This window comes from Toxotes jaculatrix, chromosome 10, assembly GCF_017976425.1.
Source record: "Toxotes jaculatrix isolate fToxJac2 chromosome 10, fToxJac2.pri, whole genome shotgun sequence".
Taxonomy (NCBI): domain Eukaryota; kingdom Metazoa; phylum Chordata; class Actinopteri; family Toxotidae; genus Toxotes; species Toxotes jaculatrix.
This window is the reverse complement of record NC_054403.1, coordinates 2248903-2270272: the sequence shown is the minus strand read 5'-3', so window position 1 is coordinate 2270272 and position 21370 is coordinate 2248903. Positions and strand designations below refer to the sequence as shown.

The window sequence follows — 21370 nt, the reverse complement described above, 5'->3', positions numbered from 1 at the left end:
GCATCACTTGTCCAAAAGGGGGCTAGATGAGGTTGTCCTCTGGTGTCCTGAGGGAACCAGAGAACTTGGCTGTCTGATGCGAGGATTTCACTGCTCGTGTGTTTGGACAGCCTCTGTCCTGCAGTGGATCCTGCTGACTTTTACTATCAGGATGTGGCTCTCATCAGATATGGAAAAGAGTTTTGTGTTGAGAAAGATGAACAAGCTAACAGTGAAGGATTCAGCGTGCAGGTCGAATGGACTTCATAGGATGTGAGTCCATCCTTCTGTTTGTGTATTGATAACTGTACAGGTGTCATGGAGGATGACAGGCTTCCATGGTGTTCATATGTTTATAAAGAAAGAAAGAGACTATTTCACATACTGAAAAATAAAATAACAGAAAAATAACACCCTCGGCTCTGAGTCTGAATTTATTATTATTAGATTCTAATGTTGGAATTAAACCAAGATTCCATTAGAAGAAGAAGAAGAAGATACTGCCTTCACATACATGTACAGGACAGATACAGAAATACAACATTTGGCCACAAGTTCTCATCATCACCACACCTTCTGTCCTCTGTCCTCTCTTCAGCCCACCTGGGAAAGAAGCTTTTTTGCTGCCTGGTCTCATCTAGATAATGTTCAGCAGATCGGTCCACATTCACTGTGTCCCAGAGGGACAACTGATCATAACGTACATGAAGAGACGAATTCCTCTGTGGGGCTGAGGACGCTCTACGAAGTCTCTCTGTGTCTGTCTGGGTCCATGTTATGGAGACGAACTCATTCCAAAGATTTTCCCTTTTCCAGTAAACACATGGCCTGACACTGAAGAGCATCATCACCTGGGTTGGTGCTCTGTTCAAATGGGAGTCATTTATATTATATGTATTTATAAATCCATAAATACTGGGTACAACCACACGGCAGGCCTTCATCGTCATCTGTGACACCACTTCATCTTTGTGGTTCTGAATAAAGAACTAAGAAAAAGGTTTTTAACACAGATTTGAGTTTTGGTTCTGAGTCCTGTACCTGTAGGGACCCAGCCTTTACCAAAAATACTCTGACTATCATTCACTTCTCCCAGTTGTTCCTCTCCTGTTCCCCGTCGTCTCGCTTTCTTCCACTGAACCTACACCGAGGGATTTTATTGCTCCTTGATTCAGGAAGTGAAATGAAACCGAAGCACAGGCTTCTGGGATTCTTTCCCTATAAATCCAATCTCGCTGGCTCTTTTCAAACGAAGCACCTGCATGCTTGTTCTCTTGTGATGTCTTTCCTGACTGAAGTGTTATTGTGGAGTGTGTTTGGATGACGGACGGTTTTAACCTGTGGAGCGTGCTGCTCGTGATGAAGTTCACGCGGCGGACAGAAAGCAGATAAAAAGCAGCTGCAGAGAGACAGAGCAGCTCTACCTGGACACCCTGTTCTAAATCGGGCTCCACTAATCTTTGCTTCTTCCTGCTTTGACAAGTTGGAGTACAGCGAGATGGAGTCGCACTCTCCGTCTGTGTGTCGCGCACATTGTTCCAGTGAATGTGGCTGCTCTGTCGGTGAGTGGAAACAGCAGCCTCCTGCTGCTCCTCTGGACTTCCTGTGACACTGAACAGCTTCTGTTAGGTCCTCACTCTCTATTTTATCAAGTGCAAGGACAGACGTTTCAGTACGTCTCTGATACACAGTCTCTGTTTATCAAGCACCTTCTCCCAAAGTTTTTTCTGCACAAAGAGGGAACATCACTGCACTTCACTCACCTGCCGTCACGTGGGTCACTTTTTGTTGCAAAAGTTTTCATTTCAGAACATTTCTCTTCTTCTCTGTGTCATTCTTCGAAGGAGTTATGTTGATGAGACGAGGAGGGGTGACGCAGTGTCCTTCGTTTTGCTCTGAAGGTTTTAAATGTGCAATAAATGATGACAGATACAGTCTGAGCTTTGTTCTCTGAGCTCTTTTGTGTGGCAGATACTAAAAAGGTAGAACCTCGGGCCTCTTTTGACGGAGGTGACGTGTCCACCTGTCGACTGTGATGTCACATGGCATATTTAAACGACCCAAGATTGACCAGAATATCCTGGACGGTTTGGAGGGGTTGATGCAGGTGTGGTTCCAGATGTGGATGTCTACATATTTTCTTATTGAAGTAACAGACTTAGGGGACTGCACAGAGAGGAGCCAGAGAGGACAGTCTCCCTGGAAACCTCAGCCCAGTGCGCCCTTTAACAATGTCTGACTGTATTAAAAAAAAATAACATTAAATATAATATCTCAGATGGTGATATCTGCTTTCCCCCATCGCTCACACTGTAGAAATCCTTCAAAAGAGTTTTAGTCTTTCACTATGTAAGATGAGACGATGTGCACTCGTAGGTCTTTTCTCCATATGAGGGAACAGACTGCAAAAACACACTCTGGGAGATTTATACACGATTTACTCCTCATGTGGACTCATTGTACATTTGGTAAAGGGTAATGTAAGTGAGTGAGTGTGTGTGTGTGTGTGTGTCTGTCCATGCTTGGTTGCCATCACTAATAACCCAGTCTTGTCAGCTGCTGTAAACAGTGAACCATCTCCAAACATTACCTTATTAAGACACAAGAGACAGAACAGACATCGGGTCTGGTCACAGATTACACTTCAGAGGGAACTGGAGGAAAAGCTTTGACGAGCTCAAGCTCCACTTTTATTTATCAGACTGCTCGTGTTTGGGCTCTAATGAAAGCCATGAATATACTGCTCGGGGAAAACTCAAATCCAGTTTTCACTGCAGGTCTTGTGTGGCTAACTTAACTCAGACACTGTCCCACAATCTGTTCTGTTGTGGCCTCTCAGATCAACTTCAGCTCACGTCAGTCAGGAAGGATCAGTTCTAGGATTGAGAATGTTTCAGAGCAGACCCAGACTTTGACAGTACAGTTTTCCAGAACCCCAGGTCCCTGTGCTCAGACCGAACCTCTGAGACGCTGCTTCACGTGCTGCTGATGAAGCTTTCAGTCCCAGTCTGCAGTTATCAGGTCCATGATGGTCCTTTAGATCTGTTTTCCAAATTCTGGACTGGTTCATCAGTAATCACTCGTTATGCATTACTCACTGTAAAAGTAATTTGATTACTTCACTAATTTGTCAGCAGTAGCATTTATACGTTAAATTACTTATCACCTTTGACACGTTATCACGTTTGATCACCTGCTTCAAAACTGAGCTGCACATGTAATGACGGAGACCAGACAGAGAGCACACATTACACCGATTTTAAAGTCTCTGCACGGCTAACTGATTTTAAGATCCTTTTATTGGTTTACAAAGCTCTTAATGGCCTTGGTCATACCTATTTATCAGATTTGCTTTGAACCTCTGAACCCTCTAGAACCCTCTGGTCTTCTGGTAGTGGCCTTTTAATGAAACCTAAAGTCAGAACAAAAACCTTCCTGTAACTTGTAACCTTCAAAGTTGTTCGCCTGTTGTGTAAATCAAATGATACGACCCAAAAAAAATAAAAAATAAAAAATTTAATTCCACTTTGTAATGCAGCAAAACAGGACAAACACCAAGGGGGGGGGTGGGGGGGGGGGGGGGGGGGTAAATACTTTCGCTAGGCACTGTACTATGGTCCACATTTCTGGAACAGCCTCCCCGAAGACCTGAGGGCAAACTGAAGACCTACCTGTTTAGTCTGTCCTTTGATGAACTGTTTATTTCTTTATTTATTTGTCTTGTTTATTTATTGCGTGTGTGTGCATGTGGGTGGGGGGAATTACTGGGGGTGTTATGTACAATGTAGTTGTATGAAAAGTGCTACACTAATAAAGTCTGATTGATTGATTTTATCACTCAGCTGATCGCCGATTTCATTACACAAGAGCTTTTAAACTACTCTAAACAGAAACAGAAAAGCAGACACTGCAGTTAGCTTAGCATTAGCCCCAAGTGACTGCAGACAGCTCTCCAGAAGCTCTGGTATTTTAGGTTTCTAGGTTTTCTTCTTCTAGGTATCTAGGTTTCTAATTTCAATTTAATTTCATTTAGCTGACAAAAGTTCAGAGGTGGAGAGAGAGGAACAAAGAGGAGGGAGGGGAGGAACAAACAGGTGGAGGAGAGGGGATAAAGAAGAGGGATGTTCATTCAGATGAATCAGCTCAAAGAAAGTTGGTGGTATGTTAGCTGAAAATGTGTATTAGACTTTGCGCTGCCTCTTCGATCATTTTATCAACAAGAGCAAACAAAAGTCAGCCAGATATACTCAGCTCAAGAGACTCTCCGTTTATAGCACATCCTTCTACAGTTAGACTGGGTGGAAAAGGTTCCGCTGTTCCCCATTTATCCAAGCAGCAATGTGGATTCTGCTAGGAGAGCTAATCCCCCCAAAGCAAAAATGATTGCTCACTGCTTAATAAGCACCAGCAGGGACAAGCATCTTCCATTTTCCCTTGAATACTAGAAAAGCACCTTCTCATCCAAGAGGCAGGTGACACTACGTCCTGTCTGTCCTCCCAAAAAATGTAGCAGGATGCTGATTCGGAGGAAATATTCTTAACTGAATGTGCCTAATGTACGAGCAGCAACAAGCATGTTGCAATTTCCCTTTGAATGCGAGCGATAATACACCAAACACCAAAATCTGCCTGGTTGAATTTATTTGCGTGGTGTGGAAAAAAAGCAGGATGGGACAGGAAATAGTGTGGGAAAGGTTGTAAACCTTGGAGGTTTGCCTAGCAAGCAGTTAGCCACTGTTAACAGCAGCAGTCCATCCACCGTTGTGGAAACAAGCAATATTTCCTTAAAGAAAGGTCAGCCCCTCTCTCTCTGATCGACCGAACATTGTGTGTCCAGTTCAATCTGACTGAACTCTGCGTGAAGCCAAAAAGGCGGGCCAACTTTTACGCAGAAGCGACTTTGTCTCATCCCGTTCCACGCATGACACGAATAAGAGTGAATTTAGATCTGACTGCACCATGACTTTGCTCTGAGAACAGACATCTCACAACGACGGTGACATGTTTCTGCAGCAGTTTTCACTTTGAGCCAAACTCAATACTTTGGCAATAAAAAGAAAAGAAACTATTTTAAACAGTAGATGAGGTGAAATCAGCATCATGAATCAAAGTTTCTCCTTCAGTTCATGAAATCTCTGCAGCATCTGAAGGCAGCGGGGACACAGTGTTGATGAATCTGCAGCCTCAGATGGAAGACGAGCAGTGACATGACACACCACGTCCACTGTACCTGGTTATAACCCAGTATTCTGCTGTTTATCTATGATCTAAATTACAGGCAAAATGCCCAAAATATAATAATAATATATAATGTGGTGCTGAAAAATTCCTTTTTGGAATATCACTGTAGTTTATTAAAATGACACTGACATGTCCACACACAGACCCAAAGCTACAGTGTTACTCTCATCGGTAAAATTTTCTTCTATGTCAATGTGATTCCCAGGCTCTGTGTGTGTGTGTGTGTGTGTGTACTAAAGTCGTGGGGCCCAAAAACTGGAAGCTCAGTGTACTTGTGGGGTCCGACAGCTTTGTGGGGACCAAACTGCAAGACCCTTAAACTTAAAACAGCTGATTGAGGGTTCAGATCTGATTTTAGGGTTCAGGTTAGAATCGGGTTTAGGTTCGAGTTAGGGTACGTGTTGGGGTTAAGGCCTTAAGTTGTGATGGTTAAGGTTAGGGTAAGGGGCTAGGGAATGCATTATATCAGTGACAGGTCCCCATAAAGAGTGTAAGACAAGAATGTTTGTGTGTGTGTGTGTGTGTGTGTGTGTGTGAGAGAGAGAGAGAGAGAGAGAGAGAAAACACTCAAACAATCTTACTCCAAATAATTACCCTCTTCCTCTCTCCCTCTCTCTCTTTCTACCCCCTCTTTCACTTCCTCTCTCTCTCCATCTCTCTCTCTCACTCACCTCTCTCTCTTTCTCTCTCTCCCTCTCTCCCCTTCTCTTCCCCACCCCTCCTCAGCAGAGTAATAGCTTCCACATGGTATTTCAGTTTGCCGTCCAGTCAGCTGCCCGATGAAGAAAAAGCCCAAATTTAGAAGAAATATGAAAATTGTCGAAAGCTTTTTTTTTTTGATCCAATGAGGAAAATATACCACCCGACACACACACAGACACACACACACACTCCTCCTTTTTTCCCTTTCTCTATGCACCCCCCCTCCCTTTTCTTCTCCTCTTCCACTCCTAACTCTTGCCCCTTCTTCCCCCTTTTTCTCTCACTCTGGTTTCTCATACCCTCCTCTTCTCTGTTTATCCCTCTGTCTCTCCTGTCCCTCCATCTTTCCCAGACACACTCACACAGGTCACTGGTTAAGGCTTCTTGGTTTCTCTGACATCAGCCAATCAGTCATGTCTGGAGGGAGCATTCCCTGGTGTAAGGCCCTCCCCTCAGTGACCATACAAGGTAACAGTGGAATGCATGGCTTGGCAGTCCATCTGCTTCATAAGAGAGACGCACGGAGAGAGCAGAGGGTGTCCCATACTGATTTGAACCTCAGCTGACTGTGAAAATGGTTTTGAAAGCTGCCAAAGACAGTTTTAGAGAACTTTAGGATGCCCGTGAACCACACCTGCTCCCCCTCTCATCACTGACAGACAAGTCAGACAAGTCAAAGAGCTTTCACCCAGGAAAGGAAGCCAGTGGAGGTGACCACTTCAGCAGAGGACTCAGCAGCAGACGACTCAGTAAGGTATGATCACAGAGATTACTCTTAAAGGAATGTACCACTGTTTTGACCCTTTCGGTGGTTTCTTCCATTTTAAATGAGTTTTCATGTTGTCACAAAGTTTTTTTTTTTCATATTCATTCGAATCAGAAAAAAATAACAAGTGGTGATGTTTGACAACATGTGACGGCAGACTCGATGTCCACTGAAAGCTCTCTACACTGAGCCATTTAGTCCAAACGAATGGTCCCCAGAGCACTTTGTGAGACATGTCCAATGACACGGCTGAAGAAGACTCTCGCAATGTGACCTGTGCTACAGCCCCAGCGGTATAAACCAACCAACTGCAAATACAGCACGAAACAATGCAGAGATGTACTGGTCCGTGCTGACATTATAAGAACCCACAGACACGTACGTGTGAGCACCTCGCTGATGGTTAGACGTCTCCGCTACACATCAGTTTCCGACTTGCTGCATATTCGGATGGATGATGGCGACTCCATGCCCTGTCTCAGCTTGGCTGTTTTATTTCTTTTTTTTTTTTTTTGGTAGTGCCACAATTCAACTGACATTGAACTGACTGAAACTGATATCTATCAGTCTGACACAGACTACAACAAAGTTTCAAACCCATCTCTCTCAGCATGACATGCCGTTATCACATAGTGTGTAGGACACCTTGAAGTGGATGTTTTTTGCAGTCCATGGTGGACGCCGTGGTGCAAAAAGATTGGCTGTTGATTTAGAGCTTTCAAAGTAAATCTCATCAGTACTTGCATCCTGGAGGGGGGGAGGGGCGGGTGGGGCAGAGGTGGGGTGTGGCGCTGTCCTTAAATGGCAAAAACAAGAGCGACAATATGACATGAAGCCTCCTCTAGAATGTCTCAACACAGTAGTCCAGCGTCAGTGACTGGGATTAAATCTGCACCATGTATAACATGTACTATACGCAGCAGGTGGAGGGAAATACTGCAACTCTGAAACATACACATTAACCCACGTCTGTTCCCTCAGAGCTTTGCCTGTGTGTTTTCATGCTCCGGTGGACAGACGCAAGGAGAACCAGTGGAAGCAACAGAAAGGGTAAGAGCAACACACACATATATATAAGCGCCTCGTGTTCATCTTTTTTAACGCTTGAGAGGACCTTAGCTGGCACAGTGCTTTCCCTAGCTCCTGACACTTACAGCCTGATTCCAACCACGCGGACAGTGTCCTCACCATGATGGTCAACAAGTGTTTCTTTGAACAGCACCACTTTCCTCTAACGAGACCTTTCATCCATAGGAGCCTGGTTTCTGTTCATAGCTGACGGTGCCATGTTGTGCTTTTGGATCTTAATTTCCTCCCTCGTTAGTTCTTGGCTGCTTGTCCCCAGTGAGTTAATGGTTCAACCTATCAAAGTGTCAGACTTGAGGTCCCTGCTCACAGAGTCCAGCCAATAAAATGGGTGTTGTCATGAGCTGAAAGTCCTGCTGATGGACATGAGAAAGGGGACAGAGGGAGGAGAGGGAGGAAATGCTGTATTTATTTACTGAGCAGTCAGAAGTCTTAAGGGCACTGGGTTAGGAGGACTTTCACATAACCCCCCTACACGCACACACACACACACACACACACTCACACCAGTCCCCCTCTGGGACCAGGAGACCATGATTCCCAGGGTCAATTTCACATGGGAGAAGGAGGGGGAGGGAGAAAGCGCGGGGGGGAGAGAGACCTCATGACAACACCTCTGACACTGATGATGTGGAGCGACCTGCCCTTGTGTTTCATTTCCTCTGGATTATATTTGTGTAGAAATAGCTGTGTTGGTGACAGCAGCTCTAACACCCAGTAGGCCTCTTTCAGCACCCCTGAGCTCCCAGCTAGTGGTTCAGCCTTTTTGGGTTGTGTGTAAAAGTGAAGTGATATCTTCCCTTTCTCAGAATCTTAGAATTTTTATTTTATCATTTTCTTCATCATGTTGTGACTCCTTGGATTTTTCTTAATGTAAGACCCTGACCTCCAGGTTGGGAGCCATCGCCCCTTGCCAATCACAGCACTCGTAGGTTCCCATCATCCCCAAACTCCTGGGTTCCCAGCAGGAAGCCTCCCCTAACCCCTAAAATTCTTTTCAACAACCAAACAGGCTCCTGCCGTAGCTGCTCTGACCCGGGCTCCAGCAGTGTTTGACTCACTGTGCTCGGTTCAGCGTTGCCATGTTTGGTAACTGATGCTAGGACCCAGTTTTACAGTTTGACTTTTATGTGTTGTACTTGGTCTGTTTCAGTTCAGACGTCTCTCATGTGGACTGTACCCACGACACCACCAGCTCTTAACTCACCGCACCAGTAAATCAGACTGGATTTCACTTTTCTGGGATTTGTACATCCTGGAGCTTTTTTTTTTAAAAGAAACAAAAAACAAAACAATAGATTTGACATTACACACGTGTCACTTATTTGGGTGTGAGTGTGTGTGTGTGTGTGTGTGTGTGTGAGAGAGAGAGAGAGTGAGAATAGTAGAGAGACATTTAGTGTGACAGACAGATGGGGTAAAATGGAGAGAGGGCTTCCTGTGTGTGATTTACAGAGCCGAGGGGAAAGAGAAAGAAGACCATATTAGGCAATGTTTGGCTCAACAGGAGAGATGGCTCTGACTGTTATCACAGCCTGTCTAAACACACACACACACACACACACACAGTCTGTAGATAGACTGTGACTGTGAAGTTGGTCTGCACTGTGACACATCCCTCCATCACTGAGAGTTCACGTTCAGATTACTTAACTTTACTTACTCACTAAAATGCTGAGACGTCTGTGCTTTTAATTTCCGTAATTCATTTTTTAAAAAAAGGGAATTATCGCGGAGTGTGTTGAGTCAATCAGGTAGCGTGTATACAGCAGCTGTTCCGACTCCCATCATGCTGCATTCTTTCCCTCCTGTGCTGTAGATTCTGTCTGTGTACAGATCACAGCGTCGCTGAACACCGCTGTCTGTTTCTGATTCTACCACTTGGAGTTACTGAAGTCTGTAACACACAGGGGTGGGGGCTTTGCAGATTGGTGACCCACATTTCTGTCTTGAAGGTTTTTTTTTTTTTTTTTTTTAAAACACACCGGCGCAATTCGCTAACTCTTGATCCACATCTCGGGATTAACTGGGGACCAGAGTGTCCCAGAGCAGAAACACGCTGATCTAAAACACAAAAAAACCAAAGGCAGCGGATCACTACTGTCTTTGGAGTAGTAATAGAAAAGAAAGCTACATTTTACCAGCAGCTGTCAGATATTTTGGGCCCCTACAGTAGCTCACCAGCTGCTCTCTGACATGATAAATCCATTGTTTGTTCAAGGACCAGTCTCTTGCTCAGGAGCCCCTGAACAATTCAGGCTTTTGTCTCTAGCTACCAGCAGAAAGGGATTTAGTTAATTTCCCCCCATTTAGACGTACGAAAATTAGAGATTTGCCACTAACAGAAACTAATACAGCTAAGTATAGAGTGTATTGTACTGATTCCTCCCTGTATCTCTGCATAATGCGTTTCTGTGGTCAGTCTGCAGGACCCTAATGTGAAAATCACCACAACATTTCCTCAGAGAAGCGACAGATTTCCATTTGGAGTCTGCACCATTGATTCAGCATGTCATGAGTGAACGGGACCAAGACACAGCACTCCCTTCTCAAAGAAAGATGTAAACGAAGACATCGACATTTCAGGAATTCCACCTTTTTGCTTTCTTTCCTAGAGTGAGATGAAAAAGGCTCAACAGCCGGAGACGCTGCACAGACGCACTGAGAACCTGCAGGAGCAAGCTCGTCATCGGTAGATCCAGGGCACAACGTGTTGATCAGTGAGCTTTACACCTGCTGGTAGGTGCATGTTTGAATCCCGCCCGTATCCACAGACACACATCAGTCTTCACTCAGAAACTAATCTTTGCACATTAGAGATCTGCCTGTGCCAGGTTTGATCTAACACACAGCCGGCACACAACATGATAATGATGATTGTAAGGAAGAAGAAATGAGTGATACTGCCTGTGGTGTGACTCTCAGGAAGAGGAAGCACACACACACACACACACACACACACACACACACACACACACACAGAGTCAGGCTGGGAGAGGGCAGATTTGTTTGTTGGTTTGGTTTACATGAGGGCAACACATCCTTTGAGACATGACTTACTGTGGGACTGTGGCTTTCTGTGTATGTGTGTGTGTGTGTGTGTGTGTGTGTGTAAAAGAGAGAGAGAGACAGAGAGTAGGACTTTCTTCTTAATATGGACTTGTTGAGCCCAGAGCAGAGGGAGAAGGACTGAGTGAGATAAAGGCGTCCTCTCCCTCTGCTGCCTTTTAAGAGAGTCTCTCCTCACTGTGACTAGAAAAGGGAATGTATGTAGCCAGCTGGAAGGGAGGGGGTGGGGTGGGGTGGGGGGGGGGTGTTGGTGTGTGGGGGTGGGGGGGGTTGGTCGGGGTGACAGACTATCAGTGGGAGCAATCGCAGACTGGAAGAGGGAATGTTTATCCAAAGCCGCGATCCCATTTTCCATGATCCCCCCCAAATTAAAGGCTGGCTCACTCCTTATATGGGCAGACTGGGTGTTTCCAGCCGAGCAGAGTTGGAACATTCCTGGAAAACACCCGGCTTCTCTCTCTCTCTCTCTGCCCCTGTCTTCATATGTCTCTCTCTCTCTCTCTCTCTCTGTCTCCTCTCTCTGCCTGATGTATCAGTAACTCAGTGATATGGAAGGCAAACTGTTGTTGGAGTGTTAGTGCTGGTGCTCAGAGGACATTAATGGCCCACGGTCCTTCCAGGAATTATACCGTGTTACAGGGGTAAGATGGCTCTACAGAGTGCTGTCTGTTTTACCTCTTAAGCTTCAGTTGGTTTCAGAGAAAGAAACACTCATAAGGAGTTAAACAACAATATGTGCACATTTTAAATGAAGACAACAAACAGAAGCCTCTTATCGTCCAGAACAGCAATTCATCTACTGAGCTCACAGGAAGCTTTTTCTACCACTGCTTCCGCTCAGTTCACTTAGGTTGGTGGTTCGACACCTGTGCTTTGCCAGGTGAGAAGTTAAACCCCTGCAAGTCATCGGAAAGCAAGACTTTCCTGGGGAGTCAAGTTACTTTTTTAAAAGCATCAGTAAAACAAACCATTCAACCACCTCAGACTCCTGAGACTTTGACCCAGCACTGTCCAACACCAAAATACTCCCATATGTCTCCCAACAAATGCATTTCAGTCCACCCTCAAACCTCAAAGGTGAGAGCTGTGTGTCCTCGTGGGCCTCCAACAGCAAGAGGATGATGGACTAAAGCTGGACTAAACACACCAACTTTTGTGTGCTCCCAAATATGTGGAGTGCATGGACTCAGTGTTTATCAGTTGGGCTTTGGGCCTGAAGCCTTCACATCAGTAGCTCCTGTTGTCGAGCCTGTGAGCAGCTGTAGCCTTTGCAGGTGCTTCTCTGATCTGCCTCGTGCAAATCAATCAGGCTACAAGAACGCAGTCAGAACCAGGATCAGTGTGTGTCTGTGTGCAGGGACACACTGGTTAGTCAGCTTCCACATCCTGTGAAGACAGACTCATGGCTGCAGACTCAGTGTCCTCTCTACTGTTTGTCTGACACAGCTGGATCTTTACATTGGTCATGACTTTTGTTTTGTGCTCAGTCAGCTTAGTTTCGGGTTTGTGGCCGTCTTTGCACCAACAAAAGCAAAATGTTCATGTCAAATGTCTGACCCATCTGGGTGTCTTCTTTTAAAAGTTTCCTAACTGTTCAGGAAACCTTCATGGTTAAAGGATCCAACAGTAGCTGTTGGTACAAGCGTCCTGATGTCAGCTTCATGAGGTTGTGTCCTCTGCACTTTAATGCTTTTCTGTGTTTGAATGTAAAGTTATGTCATCTAATCTAATCAAAGTAACCAGTGACTCCAGCTGTCAGACAAGCATAGTGGAACAAGAAAGCTTCTACTGATCATTCACTGAGGAGCAGTAGAACTGTAGAAACTATATAAAGTGTATAAAGTGTGTGTGTGTGTATAGATACGTGTGTGTGTGTGTGTGTGGGCAGGGTGTCAGATGTCTGTTGCTGTCTTGTCTCTTTTAACAAAGTATGTGTGTGTTATGTTTCAGATGTCAGGGATGAGTATGTAGAAGAGAGGTGAGTGCACACACACACACGCACGCACACACACACACACACACACACACACAGACACACACACACACACAGAGAGCTGTATTTGTGTATGCGTGTGAAATATGAGATGGAGCAGCAGCAGCAGGACAGGAAGTTGGTATTATGTAGGTCTGTTGGGGGTTAAAGTCATTTCCTGTTTACCCTGCCCCTTCCACACGCTGCCCCCCACCCCCCCTCCCCCCGGACTGTAAATAGTACAAAGAAGGAAAATATAGTAGACATATAATAACTAAGATCACAGCCATCAGTCAAAGTTTCAGATTATGCCGATCACATTGCCCAGAACAGAAGACTGGAGTTGAATAAAGTTACATTTGAAATAATAAAGTATTGTAAAAATTATTATAATTGTCATAAAACACTGATCTGAAAGAAAGATCGGGTCCCCTCAGACGGACCAGCGGAACATCTCAGCTAGGGGAACTAACATGCCCAGAGACGGCAGCAGCATGGGGAATCAACACGCCGTCTAACCTGACCTGTCCGTGCACCGTCTGCTACGTCTGTGATGTGATGTTTTCTCCCGTCGACGTCTTGTTCTTCCCTGCGGCCCACGGTGCAGTGCTGCATCTCTGGTCAGTTGGTAGTCTGAGATGAAGCACTGTAGCTCGGGATGGAGGACAGAAATACCAATCTGCAGATCAGCAGCAGATCTCCAAGGAGCCGGTTTGCCTCAGTCAGGCAGAATGACGTGGGTGATGGTGGGGGGGTGGGGACAGGAGGGACGCATGGACACAAACTGTGGAGACACAGGACCATTCCACAAATTCTGCTCCATCCATTCATCAAAAAAAAGAGTTCACTGACCTCTTGCTTTTCTTCTCCTCTCTCCTGGGGTCCAGTTTTCCCAGGAATCCCTTGACCTATCAGAAAGGGGGATTCCTGGAAATACTGTTCTTGGGGGCGGGGCTTATCACCACTTCCATGTACAGTATGTTCGAGAGCTCGAGAGAAACACAACTAACTTGTTGTTTCAGTTATGTGATGCGATGCGAAGATGTAATGTCCTACATGATTACTGCTCCTTCTTTAATAAACCTTCAAGACAAAGACATGTTTGAATTTATTGTCATTTACTATAAGGGTATGCTGCAGTTTGAGATTAGAGTGCAGGAGAAAAAAAATGTCCTGCTTTTAAAATAAAATATTCATCGTTTTAAATTCACAAGACCCACTTCTCAGAGGTGAGCTCACTTTTTCCGAACTCTTTTCAGACTCAGTCACCAGCAAACCTCTGTGGATTTACACTGCAGTTCACACATTTACGTGCTCTATTGTCTCTATAACATGGACCCAGACACAGACAAAGAGAGACTTCATAGAGTGTCCTCAGCCCCACAGAGGAATTCTTCTCTTCATGGAGGTGGAGAGTTTATGATCAGGTGTCCCTCTGGGACACAGTGAAACTCAAAGCTGCTTCAAAGACAGTAGTGATCCGTATTGTAACGCTGCCTGTGGTTTGTGTGTTTTAGATCAGTGTGTTTCTCTGGGACTCAGATGTGGATCCAGTCTGTTGTTGCATTGGTGCATTTTGGGTGTGAGATGAACTGTGGTGCTGAGCTGCATGTTGGTAAAGAGACGTGTGTGAAGAGTTTTAAAAGGGGAACTCAGGACAGAAATTTGAGTCACCAAAAAAAAAAAAAAAAATCTGTAAGAACCAAAGTCTTATATAGCATCATATAGTAAAATTATTACAGTAAAAAGAACTTCCTGTAGCTAAAGTGAAGGTAAAGATATCTTTGTTTATTGTGCAATATTGGAAAACACTTTACTTCTTTGGGTCTGAAACAGTTACTGCAATGAAACCACATGAGAGGTTTAGAGGGTAAATATCTCTGGTGGAACTGATAACTCACAGACAGAAACATGACGAGGAGATACAACTACATTCTGACTTTAGCCAGCAGCTCACAAGTCAAAATTGTGCGGAACGGCTGATTTAACATTTTACAATATTTTGTATTTTATAATCTTATAGTATGTTTTTAATGTAAAATCTTATTCTGAAGAGTAACTAGTAACTGTAGCAGCTGTTAGAGGAATCTAGTGCATTAAACCATAGAATATTTCTCTCTGACATGAAGTGCAGTAGGAGTATAAAACAACATAAAATGGAAATACAAGTACAGAAAAAAAGAGAAAAAAAATTCTTTGTTTTTGGCCTAAGGTCAGCTAAAATAAAAAAGGTGATTTTTACATATTTAGAGTGATTTTAAGGTGCCTGTTCTTTCAACAACAACAACAACAACAACAAAAAGATCGTTGTCGGTGTATATATTTTGATGTCTAAGATGTGAGAAGCTTCATGTGTCAAAGCCACGATCACGAAGTGGCTCAGTTCTTTCTCTCACACTCCTCTCTCTGCTCTGAGCCTCACATATCTGAGCAACGACAGCTGTAAGCAACATCCTCAGACTGCAGGTCATGCACAGAAAGATGGAGACAGTGTGAGTCAGCAGAAACACCGTCTTCCACCACATACTGTACACTACTCACTACACGGTCTTTTTTTTTTTTAATTTTTTATTTACTGTAGTTACTGATAATAATGAAAAAAATGATCGGTCAATTTCTGCGAGCAGACATATCCAGACTGGGATCACTGACCTGTGTGAAGCGTGAGCTCTAATGACTTTGTGACACAGCCTGTGACAGTGTAGAGACCTTTCTGAAGCTGAGACAGAGTTTTGTCTGAATCAGTATTAAACACTGATCTTGTATTGTGTCGTGAAAAGCCATGAAATTCTGAGCGACCAGGCTCTGTATAAGTTTTGGATTGGATGGGCTCATCCTGTCCAGCATGAAATCACAGAATCATGGCATGAGGCCACAAGGTGGCGCAGTGGTAGCATGTAGCTGCACACAGGCTACACACACACACATAGGCTCAATATTGTGAATAGAAACCGTGGCCCTTGAGCAGTTGCCACAGAACTGAATTGTCTCCATTTATAGACCGTTTGCCTGTGGACGTAGACTCTTTGAGATGCACCTTCTAGCTTTATGCAATTCACACCCTCATATCAGCTGATTCCTCTTGTGCATAACAAACTCAAAGTGTCTGAATGCGTTTTTATCTATAAACACTAAGAAACAGGAAATTTGGTTGGAAACACTTGTTTTTTTTTTTTTAAATCACACTCCTGTTTAAAGCAAACAACCTGTCCATGGTCCGTGGACATATGAACCAACCACTCCCATGTCCTCTCAAGATTTTGAAAACTCACACTCAGCACATCCCACTGCTTGAATTAACCTGCACTTTGACCTGCTACAACATTAAAACTCTTATCTGACAATTTGATCAACTGCTCTGACTCAGCTCAGAGTAAATGGAGGAACTGGTTCGCCAGCTGGTTGGGTTTTGCACTGGTCACGTGTTCCTCGCCCTCTTACACTAAGGCTGACTGTATTACTGTTACCAACAAGTAGCTTGTTTAAATGGTGCCAGAAAGCTGGTGACCACACTGACTTTAATGTTAGATGATATCAAACTGTAAAATCCGGTCTGGGTCTCTGATGATGATGATGATGAAGATGAAGACGATCATGATTCATGTTCCGTGAATCATTGGTTTCAGCAGTAGTTTTCCACCAAACACATATTTTACTGATGCAGCTACACAAAGCAGGTTACGCAGCTTCACACGTAGAAGCGTGTCAAAGTGTGTGTGTGTGTCACTGGAGGAGGTGTCTACAGGTAAAAGCATGTTACTGCAGCACACACACACACGCGTCACACACCTGAGGAGAAAAGTCTGTTGAAACTCTGAGTAAAGATTTGTCAGAAAGGCGTGGAGGAGCCAGGAAAACACACTCTCGCTGTTGTCTTACATTAGTTGTGAGGACACTCATTGACATAATGCACTTTAGTCGCTTACTCTAGCCTTCTCCATCACAACTAAATGCCTCACCCCAACCCTTACCCTAACCTTAACCTAAACCTGATTTTAACCTGGACCCTAAAACCAAGTCTGAACTGTCAAACAGCTCTTTGAAGTTGTGAGGACCAGACGACATGTTCTCACAAAAATGGTTTGTCCACGCAACCACAGAAAAACATGTACATCAACATACAAACACCCACACACACGCACATACTTACTGACCAAACATCTATTCTTCCCCAGATGTGCGTACTTAAACCAACAGAAACGCACCTTGCTGGGTGTGGCTGTCCTGAGCTTTCAATGAGTCACAACACTACCATGGACACACACACACACACACACACACACACACAGATCCTTTGAACACTGTAATGCAACATAACGAGCAGTATGACGGCTCAGTCATACTTCTGAATATTCTGGTGCCCTCTGTGAGACGTGTGCTGGCTCCTCTTTCCATTATAATATTTTAAAACCATAACATTATTCATTACATTATTTAAAATCTATATTCAGATTCATGAATTATTATCTGGCCTGTGTCATGGTTCTTGCTTTGCATGCACACTAGCATCTGTTACTTAACATATTCAGGATATTGGAGTTATTTTTGGATTAAACATGACACAACTTTCAGTGCACACTTTATGATGCATTACAAGTATGAAGAAATGAATCAGAAATGCTGCGACATGCTTCAGTAGGCCTGAGTTTCTGAAACAGAAGTAACCTATACATACTGCCTTTACACACATGTATAGGACAGATAACACACCAATACCCATTCATCCATGTTGTGCTCGGAAAACCTCCAGAGGAAGGCGTCCAAAGGGAAACTGATCAGATGCCTCAAACCAGCTCAGCCTGCTCCTTTAAACACAGAGGAGTACTGCCTGTACTCTGAGCTCCCCTCCAGATGTCTGAGCTCCTTAACCTGTCTATAAGGGCTTAGTCCAGCCAACCGGCAGATGGATTCTGAGGTCCCAAACCCGGACACTCTCCTCCCTCAGCTGTGTTCTTGAGGTTCTGTCTGGACAACCCTGATGGAGGCCAACACCAACTGGAAATGAGACTTCCTACAGAGAATAACTGATACAAGCTCCTCCCTCACCCACAACCCTTCCTCTTCTGCTGCTTGGGGTGACCCCAGGACCAGCCTTGAACAAAAGGTCTCCTTCTTCAGCTTGACGACTTCCTGCACTGCTGGTGTCCAGTGCTGGATTTACAGGTTGCCAACACAACAGCACCTACCACCCTCTGACCACAACTCGGTGCAACCGCCTCCACACGGGAAGCTTTGAATGCAGTTCAGTTCATCAGGCTTCCATGTCCCTCAGGCTACCCTAGGATGCATGAGAAACCCCCATAGAATTTTGCAGTTAAACCTTGTGGACAGGTGTCTCACCCAGGTGTTCCCAGTTCAACCTTACACATTTGAGTCTACCAGCAGTCCAGGAGTCTCCCTTGCTATCTGATCCAACTCTGCACCAGGTGGTTATCATCACTCAGTGTCCAATACAATGATATGACCACAAAGCTGATCACAGATCCTTGATCTTCGTATTTTTGTATGTTTTACTCTATTTCATGTTGTCTGACTTTGTGTTACACTTAGGTGGTTTTTATTTTCATGTTTTTAGTTTAAAATGTATTTGTTCATTACCGTTTAGATGCACGTTAACTTCCTGCCACTGTGCATGTGACCATTCGGCCACTAAATATCTGCACTTTCAGACATTTTTGGATGATTTTAACCAACCAGACACGAGGGTGTGGCCATAGGAGCCCACGGTGAGACCTCCAGAAACTGCAAACAAAGATGGAGACAGGAAACATAAGCAAGCACAACCGAGGAAGGCGGTGGTAGACTGGCCAAAATATTCTTCTTGTTTTGGCCTTGGTGGCTCTGGTTAAAAAAAAAAAACATAATTGCAAGACAATTCCTTAAAAATAATTAAAACCACACAGTTGTTGGTAGCCGAGATGATGTCTGATTCTGATCATGATCCTCTCCCGGAGGATTCTAACCCCAGCAGTGATGCTCTACTGGAGACCAAATCCACGTCCTCAGGCAGTCGGTGCAGGAGCACTCATGTAGCTCCGCATGTGGGTGCCCTCCAGATGAGTCAGACCCAGATGCATCTGCTCCAGCAGCTCGTCCATCCCACCATTCCCGCTGATGGCCTCAAAAGGACCAATCAGCATGTACTTCACCCTCCGTTCCCGAAAAAATGCTTCAGTCTCTGCCCTATCATGAGCGGACCTCGTGTGGCATTACAGACACAGAGTCCGCAGAAGGAGGAGGGACAATGAAAACACTGGTCAATACTGGTTTCTTTTAACAACGACCATGATCAAACAAACCTTATGGAAGTGTTTATTCCCAGAACCATGATGATGAAGGCCCCCCCTAACCAAACGAGGACGAACCAAACTTTAACCAGACATGTCCCTCTATACTTTATGGTTGTGTTTGGGGACTTGTTGAACACTGTTGTGCTGTGACTGGCTGAATCCATCCAGTGCATAGTGAAGGTAGTGGAATGTGTTTGCCCAGCAGCAAATATGTGAGTCACCCAACAGGTTTGAAAATGCCTGCAAACCTTTGGCGTGTTGTGCACACATCATTTCACAGAGAGACAGTCAATAAGTATTGTTAAAGCCATGGAAGGGCTAAGTGTGGACTGCAGTCCAATATATATATATCTTCACTCCATCTCAATATAGTTGATACCAGGATAAAAACCAGTTAAAGTAGACCAGACATCTTGTACATTCAGCAAGATAATGCTGCCGTCGTGGAGCCGCAGTCGTAGAGGAATGACAGAAAGTGCCCTCGGGTCACGTAAAAGAAATCCAACAAGTCCACGATAAGGACTAAAAACAAGGTGTTAGTCTGTCTCTCAGTGCAAACAGCCCAGAGACCAAGAGACAGAAAAACCTCATAAATATGCAGTTACATTAAAAAAGGCTCAGTCATTTTCCTCAAACAGCTACTCTATTAATCCACACTTAGAGCTATAGTGAGTGTTTTTGCGGCAGCAGGACAGTGTGTGTGTGAGTTAATGGTGATGAAGATGAATGTGTAACAATAGATCACCGAGGTGTTTTTAAGAGTTTTTAGGAAACAATGGAGCTCTGTGCCTCCTCTTGTTGGACACCTGTGGAACCAACTGGTTTGATTCTGAACATGGAATTAACAAGAAGAATTTGGAAAGAAGAAGAAGAACAGAAATTCCTCTGATTTCTGATTTTAATGCTCAAAGACCTGATATTAGAAACAGCAAGTTTGCGTGTAACTTGAACAAAAAGGTGTAGAATGTGTTATGCTTACTGGATGACCAGGCTCTTGATCAGTTTGTTAATGATTCACTGACCCGTTAATCACTTTTGACAGCAACGTAACTGTGTGCTGTTGGTGTTTCAGTTTCCCAGAAAGGCAATAAACACCTGTTGCACTTCTTCTAACCACTTCATTGTGGCTGCTTCCACTTGCACTACACCTCCCATATTTTGACGACTCAGCAGTGACCACATGGACCTTTTCATGTCCTTAAAAAAGACATCAACTACATGCCCTGCGTGTTTAATCTTATCTAGCTACTCTCTGCTCTCCAGAAAACAGAGCAGGAAAAGATTTTTTTTTAACTTCATGATTCAGATTCATTTATTGACTTAATACTATGCAAATCACCTTGGCCCAAAATAATTTAAAAAAAAAAACACTTTCTTCTGATATTTTTTGATAGGTTTCATATGAAAAGATATTTATGCTGGTACATAAATGCCTCCAAGAAATAGCCATATCCTTGCATGCTAAGTCCAATACTGAGAAAAGCTTGCACCTTCTCCTGCCTACTCAACTTTTATATTACCAAACTAACTGCCAGCCACAAAAATGGAAGCATTACAACCTTAAACAGTTTACAAACACACTGGAGTACTGTGACAAAGTTTTAAGCAGTGTGTAAACTCTGGGAAACTAACTAACTGATGTGTGTTTTGCCCTTGAGGCTTACTGTACATACTGAACTGCAGCCCACATAAAAGTGCAGAACAGGCCACTTCAGGGCTCATCTGATCTGGTTTATGTACAAGAGTTGACAGTAGACTCAGTGCTTGTAGGCCTGTGGGTATTATCCTAATTTCCTGTAACCTGCTGGAGACTCTCTGCAGCACTTTGGTTACAGAGCTTTTATTGTCTGGTAATGTTAATAACTGCTTTGCATTTTGCTTATAATACTTTTAACATCTCCAGGTTATTTAATATTTCTGCTAACAACTGACTGCTAATAACCCCAGAGGGTAGTGGTTGAAATCACAGTCCTGTTCACATCTGGCATTAACATGCCTCAGTTGATCCGATCCGAGGATCGCTGCCTCCAACTGGTTAAAAACAACAAAGCATTCTGTCTTTTGCAAACAGAATTGATGTTTTAATTAATTTGCATATAGAGCAAGGAAGTGTGATCCGACCACAAGTTCCACTGGAGACACACGTGAAGACGCATCTTTATACCACTTGTGATCGGATCACCTGAGACGCTGGTTAATGCCAGGTCTGACCAAGGCCACACAGGCCCCTGTAGCAGCAAGGGGCTGTATCCCTGCTATTTGGGT

At 44.2% G+C, this 21370-nt stretch overlaps 1 long non-coding RNA gene across 1 annotated transcript; it reads left to right on the top strand.

Moving 5' to 3' along the window:
- Positions 1–6439: 6439 nt before the first annotated feature.
- Positions 6440–15351, top strand: LOC121188851. Its single transcript, XR_005894753.1, has 4 exons — positions 6440–6676; positions 7670–7738; positions 10390–10513; positions 12794–15351. It is a non-coding gene; the product is annotated as an uncharacterized LOC121188851 (long non-coding RNA).
- Positions 15352–21370: the final 6019 nt, after the last annotated feature.